Consider the following 12,761-nt stretch of genomic DNA (forward strand, 5'->3'; position numbering starts at 1 on the left):
CACCGTCTCTGCCCATCTCCCGTGGGTGAGTGGACACAGCCGGATCCGCACTGCGCCCTGCCTGCCCGTCTCCCGTGGGTGAGTGGACACAGCCAGATCCGCACTGCGCCATGCCTGCCGGTCTCCCGTGGGTGAGTGGACACGGCCAGATCCGCACTGCGCCCTGCCTGCCCGTCTCCCGTGGGCGAGTGGACACAGCCAGATACGCACTGCGCCCTGCCTGCCCGTCTCCCGTGGGTGACTGGACACAGCCAAATCCGCACTGCGCCCTGCCTGCCCGTCTCCCGTGGGTGAGTGGACACAGCCAGATCTGCACTGCGCCCTGCCTGCCCATCTCCCGTGGGAGAGTGGACACAGCCAGATCCGCACTGCGCCCTGATTGCCCGTCTCCCGTGGGTGAGTGGACACAGCCAGATCCGCACTGCACCCTGCCTGACCGCCTGCCGTGGGTGAGTGGACACAGCCAGATCCGTACTGTGCCCTGCCTGCCCGTCTGCCTTGGGTGAGTGGACACAGCCAGATCCGTACTGCGCCCTGCCTGACCGCCTGCCGTGGGTGAGTGGACACAGCCAGATCCTTACTGCGCCCTGCCTTCCCGTCTGCCGTGGGTCAGTGGACATAGCCAGATCCACACAGCACCGTCTCTGCCCATCTCCCGTGGGTGAGTGGACACAGCCGGATCCGCACTGCGCCCTGCCTGCCCGTCTCCCGTGGGCGAGTGGACACAGCCAGATCCGCACTGCGCCCTGCCTGCCCGTCTCCCGTGGGCGAGTGGACACAGCCAGATCCGCACTGCGCCCTGCCTGCCCGTCTCCCGTGGGCGAGTGGACACAGCCAGATCCGCACTGCGCACTGCCTGCCCGTCTCCCGTGGGTGAGTGGACACAGCCAGATCCGCACTGCGCCCTGCCTGCCCGTCTCCCGTGGGTGAGTGGACACAGCCAGATCCGCACTGTGCCCTGCCTGCCCGTCTCCCGTTGGTGAGTGGACACAGCCAGATCCGCACTGCGCCCTGCCTGCCCGTCTCCCGTGGGTGAGTGGACACAGCCAGATCCACACTGCAACCTGCCTGACCGCCTGCCGTAGGTGAGTGGACTCAGCCAGCTCCGTACTGCGCCCTGCCTGCCCGTCTGCCATGGGTCAGTGGACACAGCCAGATCCGCACTGCGCCCTGCCTGCCCGTCTTCCGTGGGTGAGTGGACACAGCCAGATCCGCACTGCGCCCTGCCTGCCCGTCTGCCGTGGGTGAGTGGACACAGACAGATCCGTACTGCGCCCTGCCTGACCGTCTGCCGTGGGTGAGTGGACACAGCCAGATCCGCAATGCACCCTGGCTGACCGCCTGCTGTGGGTGCGTGGACACAGCTAGATCCGCACTGCGCCCTGCCTGACCGCCTGCCGTGGGTGACTGGACACAGCCAGATCCGCACTGTGCCCTGCCTGACGGTCTGCCGTGGGTGAGTGGACACAGCCAGATCCCCACTGCGCCCTGCCTGACCGCCTGCCGTGGGTGAGTGGACACAGCCAGATCCGCACTGCGCCCTGCCTGCCCGTCTCCTGTGGGCGAGAGGACACAGCCAGATCCGCACTGCGCCCTGCCTACCCGTCTGCCGTGGGTGAGTGGACACAGCCAGATCCGCACTGCGCCCTGCCTGACCGTCTGCCGTGGGTGAGTGGACACAGCCAGATCCGCACTGCGCCCTGCCTGCCCGTCTGCCGTGGGTGAGTGGACACAGCCAGAGCCGCACTGCGCCCTGCCTGACCGTCTGCCGTAGGTGAGTGGACACAGCCAGATCCGCACTGTGCCCTGCCTGACCGCCTGCTGTGGGTGCGTGGACACAGCCAGGTCCGCACTGCGCCCTGCCTGACCGCCTGCCGTGGGTGAATGGACACAGCCAGATCCGCACTGCGCCCTGCCTGACCGTCTGCCGTGGGTGAGTGGACACAGCCAGATCTGCACTGCGCCCTGCCTGACCGCCTACCGTGGGCGAGTGGACACAGCCAGAACCGCACTGCGCCCTGCCTGCCCGTCTCCCGTGGGCGAGTGGACACAGCCAGATCCGCACTGCGCCCTGCCTGCCCGTCTGCCGTGGGCGAGTGGAAACAGCCAGATCCGTACTGCGCCCTGCCTGCCCATCTGCCGTGGGTCAGTGGACATAGCCAGATCCACACATCACCATCTCTGCCCATCTCCCGTGCGTGAGTGGACACAGCCGGATCCGCACTGTGCCCTGCCTCCCCGTCTCCCGTGGATGAGTGGACACAGCAAGATCCGCACTGCGCCCTGCCTTACCGTCTGCCGTGGGTGAGTGGACACAGGCAGATCCACACTGCGCCCTGCCTGCCCGTCTGCCGTGGGTGAGTGGACACAGCCAGATCCGCACTGCGCCCTGCCTGTCCGTCTGCCGTGGGTCAGTGGACATAGCCATATCCACACAGCACCCTCTCTGCCCGTCTCCCGTGGGTAAGTGGACACAGCCAGATCCACACTGCGCCTTGCCTGCCCGTGTCCCTTGGGTGAGGGGACACAGCCAGATCCGCACTGCGCCCTGCCTGCCCGTCTCCCGTGGGTGAGTGGACAGAGCCAGATCCGCACTGCGCCCTGGCTGACCGCCTGCCGTGGGTGATTGGACACAGCCAGATCCGCACTGCGCCCTACCTGACCGCCTGCCGTGGGTGAGTAGACACAGCCAGATCCGCACTGCGCCCTGCCTGCCCGTCTCCCGTGGGCGAGTGGACACAGCCAGATCCGCACTGCGCCCTACCTGACCGCCTGCCGTGGGTGAGTAGACACAGCCAGATCCGCACTGCGCCCTGCCTGCCCGTCTCCCGTGGGCGAGTGGACACAGCCATATCCGCACTGCGCCCTGCCTGCCCGTCTGCTGTGGGTGAGTGGACACAGCCAGATCCGCACTGCGCCCTGCCTGACCGTCTGCCGTGGGTGAGAGGACACAGCCAGATCCACACTGCGCCCTGCCTTCCCGTCTGCCGTGGGTGAGTGGACACAGCCAGATCCGCACTACGCCCTGCCTGACCGCCTGCCGTGGGTCAGTGGACATAGCCAGATCCACACAGCACCGTCTCTGCCCATCTCTTGTGGGTGAGTGGACACAGCCGGATCCGCACTGCGCCCTGCCTGCCCGTCTCCCGTGGGTGAGTGGACACAGCCAGATCCACACTGCGCCCTGCCTGCCCGTCTCCCGTGGGTGAGTGGACACAGCCAGATCCGCACTGCGCCCTGCCTGACCGTCTGCCGTGGGTGAGTGGACACAGCCAGCTCCGCACTGCGCCCTGCCTGACCGCCTGCCGTGGGTGAGTAGACACAGCCAAATCCGCACTGCACCCTGACTGCCCGTCTCCCGTGGGCGAGTGGACACAGCCAAATCCACACTGCGCCCTGCCTGCCCGTCTTTTGTGGGTGAGTGGACACAGCTAGATCCGCACTGCGCCTTGCCTGCCCGTCTCCCGTGGGTGAGTGGACACAGCCAGATCCGCACTGCGCCCTGCCTGCCCGTCTCCCATGGGTGAGTGGACACAGCCAGATCCGCACTGCGCCCTGCCTGCCCGTCTCCCGTGGGTGAGTGGACACAGCCAGATCCGCACTGCACCCTGCCTGACCGCCTGCCGTGGGTGAGTGGACACAGCCAGATCCGTACTGCGCCCTGCCCGCCCGTCTGCCGTGGGTCAGTGGACATAACCAAATCCACACAGCACCGTCTCTGCCCGTCTCCCGTGGGTGAGTGCACACACAAGATCCGCACTGCGCCTTGCCTGCCCGTCTCCCGTGGGTGAGTGGACACAGCCAGATCCGCACTGCGCCCTGCCTGCCCGTCACCCTTGGGTGTGTGGACACAGCCAGATCCGCACTGCGCCCTGCCTGACCGTCTGCCGTGGGTGAGTGGACACAGCCATATCCATACTGGCCCTGCCTGACCGCCTGCCGTGGGTGAGTGGACACAGCCAGATCGCACTGCGCCCTGGCTGACCGCCTGCAGTGGGTGCGTGGACACAGCCAGATCCGCACTGCGCCCTGCCTGACCACCTGCCGTGGGTGAGTGGACACAGCCAGATCCGCACTACGCCCTGCCTGACCGCCTGCCGTGGGTGAGTGGACACGGCCAGATCCGCACTGCGCCCGGCCGGACCGCCTGCCGTGGGTGAGTGGACACAGCCAGATCCGTACTGCGCCCTGCCTGCCCGTCTGCCGTGGGTCAGTGGACATAGCCAGATCCACACAGCACCGTCTCTGCCCATCTCCCGTGGGTGAGTGGACACAGCCGGATCCGCACTGCGCCCTGCCTGCCCGTCTCCCGTGGTGAGTGGACACAGCCAGATCCGACCTGCGCCCTGCCTGCCGGTCTCCCGTGGGTGAGTGGACACGGCCAGATCCGCACTGCGCCCTGCCTGCCCGTCTCCCGTGGGCGAGTGGACACAGCCAGATACGCACTGCGCCCTGCCTGCCCGTCTCCCGTGGGTGAGTGGACACAGCCAAATCCACACTGCGCCCTGTCTGACCGTCTGCCGTTGGTGAGTGGACACAGCCAGATCCGCACTGCGCCCTGCCTGACCGTCTGCCGTGGGTCAGTGGACATAGCCATATCCACACAGCACCCTCTCTGCCCGTCTCCCGTGGGTGTGTGGACACAGCCAGATCCACACTGCGCCTTGCCTGCCCGTCTCCCATGGGTGAGGGGACACAGCCAGATCCGCACTGCGCCCTGCCTGCCCGTCGCCCGTGGGTGAGTGGACACAGCCAGATCCGCACTGCGCCCTGCCTGCCCGTCCCCCGTGGGTGAGTGGACACAGCCAGATCTGCACTGCGCCTTGCCTGCCCGTCTCCCGTCAGTGAGTGGACACAGCCAGATCCGTACTGCGCCCTGCCTGCCCGTTTCCCGTGGGTGAGTGGACACAGCCAGATCCGCACTGCGCCCTGCCAGCCCTTCTCCCGTGGTCGAGTGGACACAGCCAGATCCGCACTGCGCCCTGCCTGCCCGTCTGCCGTGGGTGAGTGGACACAGCCAGATCCGCACTGCGCCCTGCCTGACCGCCTGCCGTGGGTGAGTGGACACAGCCAGATATGCACTGCGCCCTGCCTGCCCGTCTCCCGTGGGCGAGTGGACACAGCCAGATCCGCACTGCGCCCTGCCTGACCGCTGCCGTCTGTGAGTGGACACAGCCAGATCCGCACTGCGCCCTGCCTGCCCGTCTCCCGTGAATGAGTGGACACAGCCAGATCCGCACTGCGCCTTGCCTGCCAGTCTCCCGTCAGTGAGTGGACACAGCCAGATCCGCACTGCGCCCTGCCTGCCCGTCTCCCGTGGGTGAGTGGACACAGCCAGATCCGCACTGCGCCTTGCCTGCCCGTCTGCCGTGGGCGAGTGGAGACAGCCAGATCCGCACTGCGCCCTGCCTGCCCGTCTGCCGTGGGTCAGTGGACATAGCCATATCCACACAGCACCCTCTCTGCCTGTCTCCCGTGGGTGAGTGGACACAGCCAGATCCACACTGCGCCCTGCCTGCCCGTCTCCCGTGGGTGAGTGGACACAGCCAGATCCGCACTGCACCCTGTCTGACCGTCTGCCGTGGGTGAGTGGACACAGCCAGATCCGCACTGTGCCCTGCCTGCCCGTCTCCCGTAGGTGAGTGGACACAGCCAGATCCGCACTGCGCCCTGCCTGCCCGTCTCCCGTGGGTGAGTGGACACAGCCAGATCCGTACTGCACCCTGTCTGACCGTCTGCCGTTGGTGAGTGGACACAGCCAGATCCGCACTGCGCCCTGCCTGACCGTCTGCCGTGGGTCAGTGGACACAGCCAGATCCGCACTGCGCCCTGCCTGACCGTCTGCCGTGGGTCAGTGGACATTGCCATATCCACACAGCACCCTCTCTGCCCGTCTCCCGTGGGTGTGTGGACACAGCCAGATCCACACTGCGCCTTGCCTGCCCGTCTCCCATGGGTGAGGGGACACAGCCAGATCCGCACTGCGCCCTGCCTGCCCGTCTCCCGTGGGTGAGTGGACACAGCCAGATCCGCACTGCGCCCTGCCTGCCCGTCCCCCGTGGGTGAGTGGACACAGCCAAATCCGCACTGCGCCTTGCCTGGCCGTCTCCCGTCAGTGAGTGGACACAGCCAGATCCGCACTGCGCCCTGCCTGCCCGTCTCCCGTGGGTGAGTGGACACAGCCAGATCCGCACTGCGCCCTGCCTGACCGCCTGCCGTGGGTGAGTGGACACAGCCAGATATGCACTGCGCCCTGCCTGCCCGTCTCCCGTGGGCGAGTGGACACAGCCAGATCCGCACTGCGCCCTGCCTGACCGCCTGCCGTCTGTGAGTGGACACAGCCAGATCCGCACTGCCCCCTGCCTGCCCGTCTCCCGTGAATGAGTGGACACAGCCAGATCCGCACTGTGCCTTGCCTGCCAGTCTCCCGTCAGTGAGTGGACACAGCCAGATCCGCACTGCGCCCTGCCTGCCCGTCTCCCGTGGGTGAGTGGACACAGCCAGATCCGCACTACGCCCTGCCTGCCCATCTCCCGTAGGTGAGTGGACACAGCCAGATCCGCACTGTGCCTTGCCTGCCAGTCTCCCGTCAGTGAGTGGACACAGCCAGATCCGCACTGCACCCTGTCTGACCGTCTGCCGTGGGTGAGTGGACACAGCCAGATCCGCACTGTGCCCTGCCTGCCCGTCTCCCGTAGGTGAGTGAACACAGCCAGATCCGCACTGCGCCCTGCCTGCCCGTCTCCCGTGAATGAGTGGACACAGCCAGATCCACACTGCGCCTTGCCTGCCCGTCTCCCATGGGTGAGGGGACACAGCCAGATCCGCACTGCGCCCTGCCTGACCGTCTTCCGTGGGTCAGTGGACATAGCCATATCCACACAGCACCCTCTCTGCCCGTCTCCCGTGGGTGTGTGGACACAGCCAGATCCACACTGCGCCTTGCCTGCCCGTCTCCCGTGAATGAGTGGACACAGCCAGATCCGCACTGTGCCTTGCCTGCCAGTCTCCCGTCAGTGAGTGGACACAGCCAGATCCGCACTGCGCCCTGCCTGCCCGTCTCCCGTGGGTGAGTGGACACAGCCAGATCCGCACTACGCCCTGCCTGCCCATCTCCCGTAGGTGAGTGGACACAGCCAGATCCGCACTGTGCCTTGCCTGCCAGTCTCCCGTCAGCGAGTGGACACAGCCAGATCCGCACTGCACCCTGTCTGACCGTCTGCCGTGGGTGAGTGGACACAGCCAGATCCGCACTGTGCCCTGCCTGCCCGTCTCCCGTAGGTGAGTGAACACAGCCAGATCCGCACTGCGCCCTGCCTGCCCGTCTCCCGTGGGTGAGTGGACACAGCCAGATCCGTACTGCACCCTGTCTGACCGTCTGCCGTTGGTGAGTGGACACAGCCAGATCCGCACTGCGCCCTGCCTGCCCGTCTCCCGTGGGTGAGTGGACACAGCCAGATCCGCACTGCGCCCTGCCAGCCCTTCTCCCGTGGTCGAGTGGACACAGCCAGATCCGCACTGCGCCCTGCCTGCCCGTCTGCCGTGGGTGAGTGGACACAGCCAGATCCGCACTGCGCCCTGCCTGACCGCCTGCCGTGGGTGAGTGGACACAGCCAGATATGCACTGCGCCCTGCCTGCCCGTCTCCCGTGGGCGAGTGGACACAGCCAGATCCGCACTGCGCCCTGCCTGACGGCTGCCGTCTGTGAGTGGACACAGCCAGATCCGCACTGCGCCCTGCCTGCCCGTCTCCCGTGAATGAGTGGACACAGCCAGATCCGCACTGCGCCTTGCCTGCCAGTCTCCCGTCAGTGAGTGGACACAGCCAGATCCGCACTGCGCCCTGCCTGCCCGTCTCCCGTGGGTGAGTGGACACAGCCAGATCCGCACTGTGCCTTGCCTGCCCGTCTGCCGTGGGCGAGTGGACACAGCCAGATCCGCACTGCGCCCTGCCTGCCCGTCTGCCGTGGGTCAGTGGACATAGCCATATCTACACAGCACCCTCTCTGCCCGTCTCCCGTGGGTGAGTGGACACAGCCAGATCCACACTGCGCATTGCCTGCCCGTCTCCCGTGGGTGAGTGGACACAGCCAGATCCGCACTGCACCCTGTCTGACCGTCTGCCGTGGGTGAGTGGACACAGCCAGATCCGCACTGTGCCCTGCCTGCCCGTCTCCCGTAGGTGAGTGGACACAGCCAGATCCGCACTGCGCCCTGCCTGCCCGTCTCCCGTGGGTGAGTGGACACAGCCAGATCCGTACTGCACCCTGTCTGACCGTCTGCCGTTGGTGAGTGGACACAGCCAGATCCGCACTGCGCCCTGCCTGACCGTCTGCCGTGGGTCAGTGGACACAGCCAGATCCGCACTGCGCCCTGCCTGACCGTCTGCCGTGGGTCAGTGGACATTGCCATATCCACACAGCACCCTCTCTGCCCGTCTCCCGTGGGTGTGTGGACACAGCCAGATCCACACTGCGCCTTGCCTGCCCGTCTCCCATGGGTGAGTGGACACAGCCAGATCCGCACTGCGCCCTGCCTGCCCGTCTCCCGTGGGTGAGTGGACACAGCCAGATCCGCACTGCGCCCTGCCTGCCCGTCCCCCGTGGGTGAGTGGACACAGCCAAATCCGCACTGCGCCTTGCCTGGCCGTCTCCCGTCAGTGAGTGGACACAGCCAGATCCGCACTGCGCCCTGCCTGCCCGTCTCCCGTGGGTGAGTGGACACAGCCAGATCCGCACTGCGCCCTGCCTGACCGCCTGCCGTGGGTGAGTGGACACAGCCAGATATGCACTGCGCCCTGCCTGCCCGTCTCCCGTGGGCGAGTGGACACAGCCAGATCCGCACTGCGCCCTGCCTGCCCGGCTGCCGTCTGTGAGTGGACACAGCCAGATCCGCAATGCGCCCTGCCTGCCCGTCTCCCGTGAATGAGTGGACACAGCCAGATCCGCACTGTGCCTTGCCTGCCAGTCTCCCATCAGTGAGTGGACACAGCCAGATCCGCACTGTGCCTTGCCTGCCAGTCTCCCGTAGGTGAGTGGACACAGCCAGATCCGCACTGTGCCTTGCCTGCCAGTCTCCCGTCAGTGAGTGGACACAGCCAGATCCGCACTGCACCCTGTCTGACCGTCTGCCGTGGGTGAGTGGACACAGCCAGATCCGCACTGTGCCCTGCCTGCCCGTCTCCCGTAGGTGAGTGAACACAGCCAGATCCGCACTGCGCCCTGCCTGCCCGTCTCCCGTGAATGAGTGGACACAGCCAGATCCACACTGCGCCTTGCCTGCCCGTCTCCCATGGGTGAAGGGACACAGCCAGATCCGCACTGCGCCCTGCCTGACCGTCTTCCGTGGGTCAGTGGACATAGCCATATCCACACAGCACCCTCTCTGCCCGTCTCCCGTGGGTGTGTGGACACAGCCAGATCCACACTGCGCCTTGCCTGCACGTCTCCCGTGAATGAGTGGACACAGCCAGATCCGCACTGTGCCTTGCCTGCCAGTCTCCCGTCAGTGAGTGGACACAGCCAGATCCGCACTGCGCCCTGCCTGCCCGTCTCCCGTGGGTGAGTGGACACAGCCAGATCCGCACTACGCCCTGCCTGCCCATCTCCCGTAGGTGAGTGGACACAGCCAGATCCGCACTGTGCCTTGCCTGCCAGTCTCCCGTCAGTGAGTGGACACAGCCAGATCCGCACTGCACCCTGTCTGACCGTCTGCCGTGGGTGAGTGGACACAGCCAGATCCGCACTGCGCCCTGCCTGCCCGTCTCCCGTGGTTGAGTGGACACAGCCAGATCCGCACTGCGCCCTGCCAGCCCTTCTCCCGTGGTCGAGTGGACACAGCCAGATCCGCACTGCGCCCTGCCTGCCCGTCTGCCGTGGGTGAGTGGACACAGCCAGATCCGCACTGCGCCCTGCCTGACCGCCTGCCGTGGGTGAGTGGACACAGCCAGATATGCACTGCGCCCTGCCTGCCCGTCTCCCGTGGGCGAGTGGACACAGCCAGATCCGCACTGCGCCCTGCCTGACCGCTGCCGTCTGTGAGTGGACACAGCCAGATCCGCACTGCGCCCTGCCTGCCCGTCTCCCGTGAATGAGTGGACACAGCCAGATCCGCACTGCGCCTTGCCTGCCAGTCTCCCGTCAGTGAGTGGACACAGCCAGATCCGCACTGCGCCCTGCCTGCCCGTCTCCCGTGGGTGAGTGGACACAGCCAGATCCGCACTGTGCCTTGCCTGCCCGTCTGCCGTGGGCGAGTGGACACAGCCAGATCCGCACTGCGCCCTGCCTGCCCGTCTGCCGTGGGTCAGTGGACATAGCCATATCCACACAGCACCCTCTCTGCCCGTCTCCCGTGGGTGAGTGGACAGAGCCAGATCCACACTGCGCATTGCCTGCCCGTCTCCCGTGGGTGAGTGGACACAGCCAGATCCGCACTGCACCCTGTCTGACCGTCTGCCGTGGGTGAGTGGACACAGCCAGATCCGCACTGTGCCCTGCCTGCCCGTCTCCCGTAGGTGAGTGGACACAGCCAGATCCGCACTGCGCCCTGCCTGCCCGTCTCCCGTGGGTGAGTGGACACAGCCAGATCCGTACTGCACCCTGTCTGACCGTCTGCCGTTGGTGAGTGGACACAGCCAGATCCGCACTGCGCCCTGCCTGACCGTCTGCCGTGGGTCAGTGGACACAGCCAGATCCGCACTGCGCCCTGCCTGACCGTCTGCCGTGGGTCAGTGGACATTGCCATATCCACACAGCACCCTCTCTGCCCGTCTCCCGTGGGTGTGTGGACACAGCCAGATCCACACTGCGCCTTGCCTGCCCGTCTCCCATGGGTGAGTGGACACAGCCAGATCCGCACTGCGCCCTGCCTGCCCGTCTCCCGTGGGTGAGTGGACACAGCCAGATCCGCACTGCGCCCTGCCTGCCCGTCCCCCGTGGGTGAGTGGACACAGCCAAATCCGCACTGCGCCTTGCCTGGCCGTCTCCCGTCAGTGAGTGGACACAGCCAGATCCGCACTGCGCCCTGCCTGCCCGTCTCCCGTGGGTGAGTGGACACAGCCAGATCCGCACTGCGCCCTGCCTGACCGCCTGCCGTGGGTGAGTGGACACAGCCAGATATGCACTGCGCCCTGCCTGCCCGTCTCCCGTGGGCGAGTGGACACAGCCAGATCCGCACTGCGCCCTGCCTGCCCGGCTGCCGTCTGTGAGTGGACACAGCCAGATCCGCAATGCGCCCTGCCTGCCCGTCTCCCGTGAATGAGTGGACACAGCCAGATCCGCACTGTGCCTTGCCTGCCAGTCTCCCGTCAGTGAGTGGACACAGCCAGATCCGCACTGTGCCTTGCCTGCCAGTCTCCCGTAGGTGAGTGGACACAGCCAGATCCGCACTGTGCCTTGCCTGCCAGTCTCCCGTCAGTGAGTGGACACAGCCAGATCCGCACTGCACCCTGTCTGACCGTCTGCCGTGGGTGAGTGGACACAGCCAGATCCGCACTGTGCCCTGCCTGCCCGTCTCCCGTAGGTGAGTGAACACAGCCAGATCCGCACTGCGCCCTGCCTGCCCGTCTCCCGTGAATGAGTGGACACAGCCAGATCCACACTGCGCCTTGCCTGCCCGTCTCCCATGGGTGAGGGGACACAGCCAGATCCGCACTGCGCCCTGCCTGACCGTCTTCCGTGGGTCAGTGGACATAGCCATATCCACACAGCACCCTCTCTGCCCGTCTCCCGTGGGTGTGTGGACACAGCCAGATCCACACTGCGCCTTGCCTGCCCGTCTCCCGTGAATGAGTGGACACAGCCAGATCCGCACTGTGCCTTGCCTGCCAGTCTCCCGTCAGTGAGTGGACACAGCCAGATCCGCACTGCGCCCTGCCTGCCCGTCTCCCGTGGGAGAGTGGACACAGCCAGATCCGCACTACGCCCTGCCTGCCCATCTCCCGTAGGTGAGTGGACACAGCCAGATCCGCACTGTGCCTTGCCTGCCAGTCTCCCGTCAGTGAGTGGACACAGCCAGATCCGCACTGCACCCTGTCTGACCGTCTGCCGTGGGTGAGTGGACACAGCCAGATCCGCAATGTGCCCTGCCTGCCCGTCTCCCGTAGGTGAGTGAACACAGCCAGATCCGCACTGCGCCCTGCCTGCCCGTCTCCCGTGGGTGAGTGGACACAGTCAGATCCGTACTGCACCCTGTCTGACCGTCTGCCGTTGGTGAGTGGACACAGCCAGATCCGCACTGCGCCCTGCCTGCCCGTCTCCCGTGGGTGAGTGGACACAGCCAGATCCGCACTGCGCCCTGCCAGCCCTTCTCCCGTGGTCAAGTGGACACAGCCAGATCCGCACTGCGCCCTGCCTGCCCGTCTGCCGTGGGTGAGTGGACACAGCAAGATCCGCAATGCGCCCTGCCTGACCGCCTGCCGTGGGTGAGTGGACACAGCCAGATATGCACTGCGCCCTGCCTGCCCGTCTCCCGTGGGCGAGTGGACACAGCCAGATCCGCACTGCGCCCTGCCTGACCGCTGCCGTCTGTGAATGGACACAGCCAGATCCGCACTGCGCCCTGCCTGCCCGTCTCCCGTGAATGAGTGGACACAGCCAGATCCGCACTGCGCCTTGCCTGCCAGTCTCCCGTCAGTGAGTGGACACAGCCAGATCCGCACTGCGCCCTGCCTGCCCGTCTCCCGTGGGTGAGTGGACACAGCCAGATCCGCACTGCGCCTTGCCTGCCCGTCTGCCGTGGGCGAGTGGACACAGCCAGATCCGC

Source organism: Microcebus murinus, chromosome 22, assembly GCF_040939455.1.
Source record: "Microcebus murinus isolate Inina chromosome 22, M.murinus_Inina_mat1.0, whole genome shotgun sequence".
NCBI classification, from domain to species: domain Eukaryota; kingdom Metazoa; phylum Chordata; class Mammalia; order Primates; family Cheirogaleidae; genus Microcebus; species Microcebus murinus.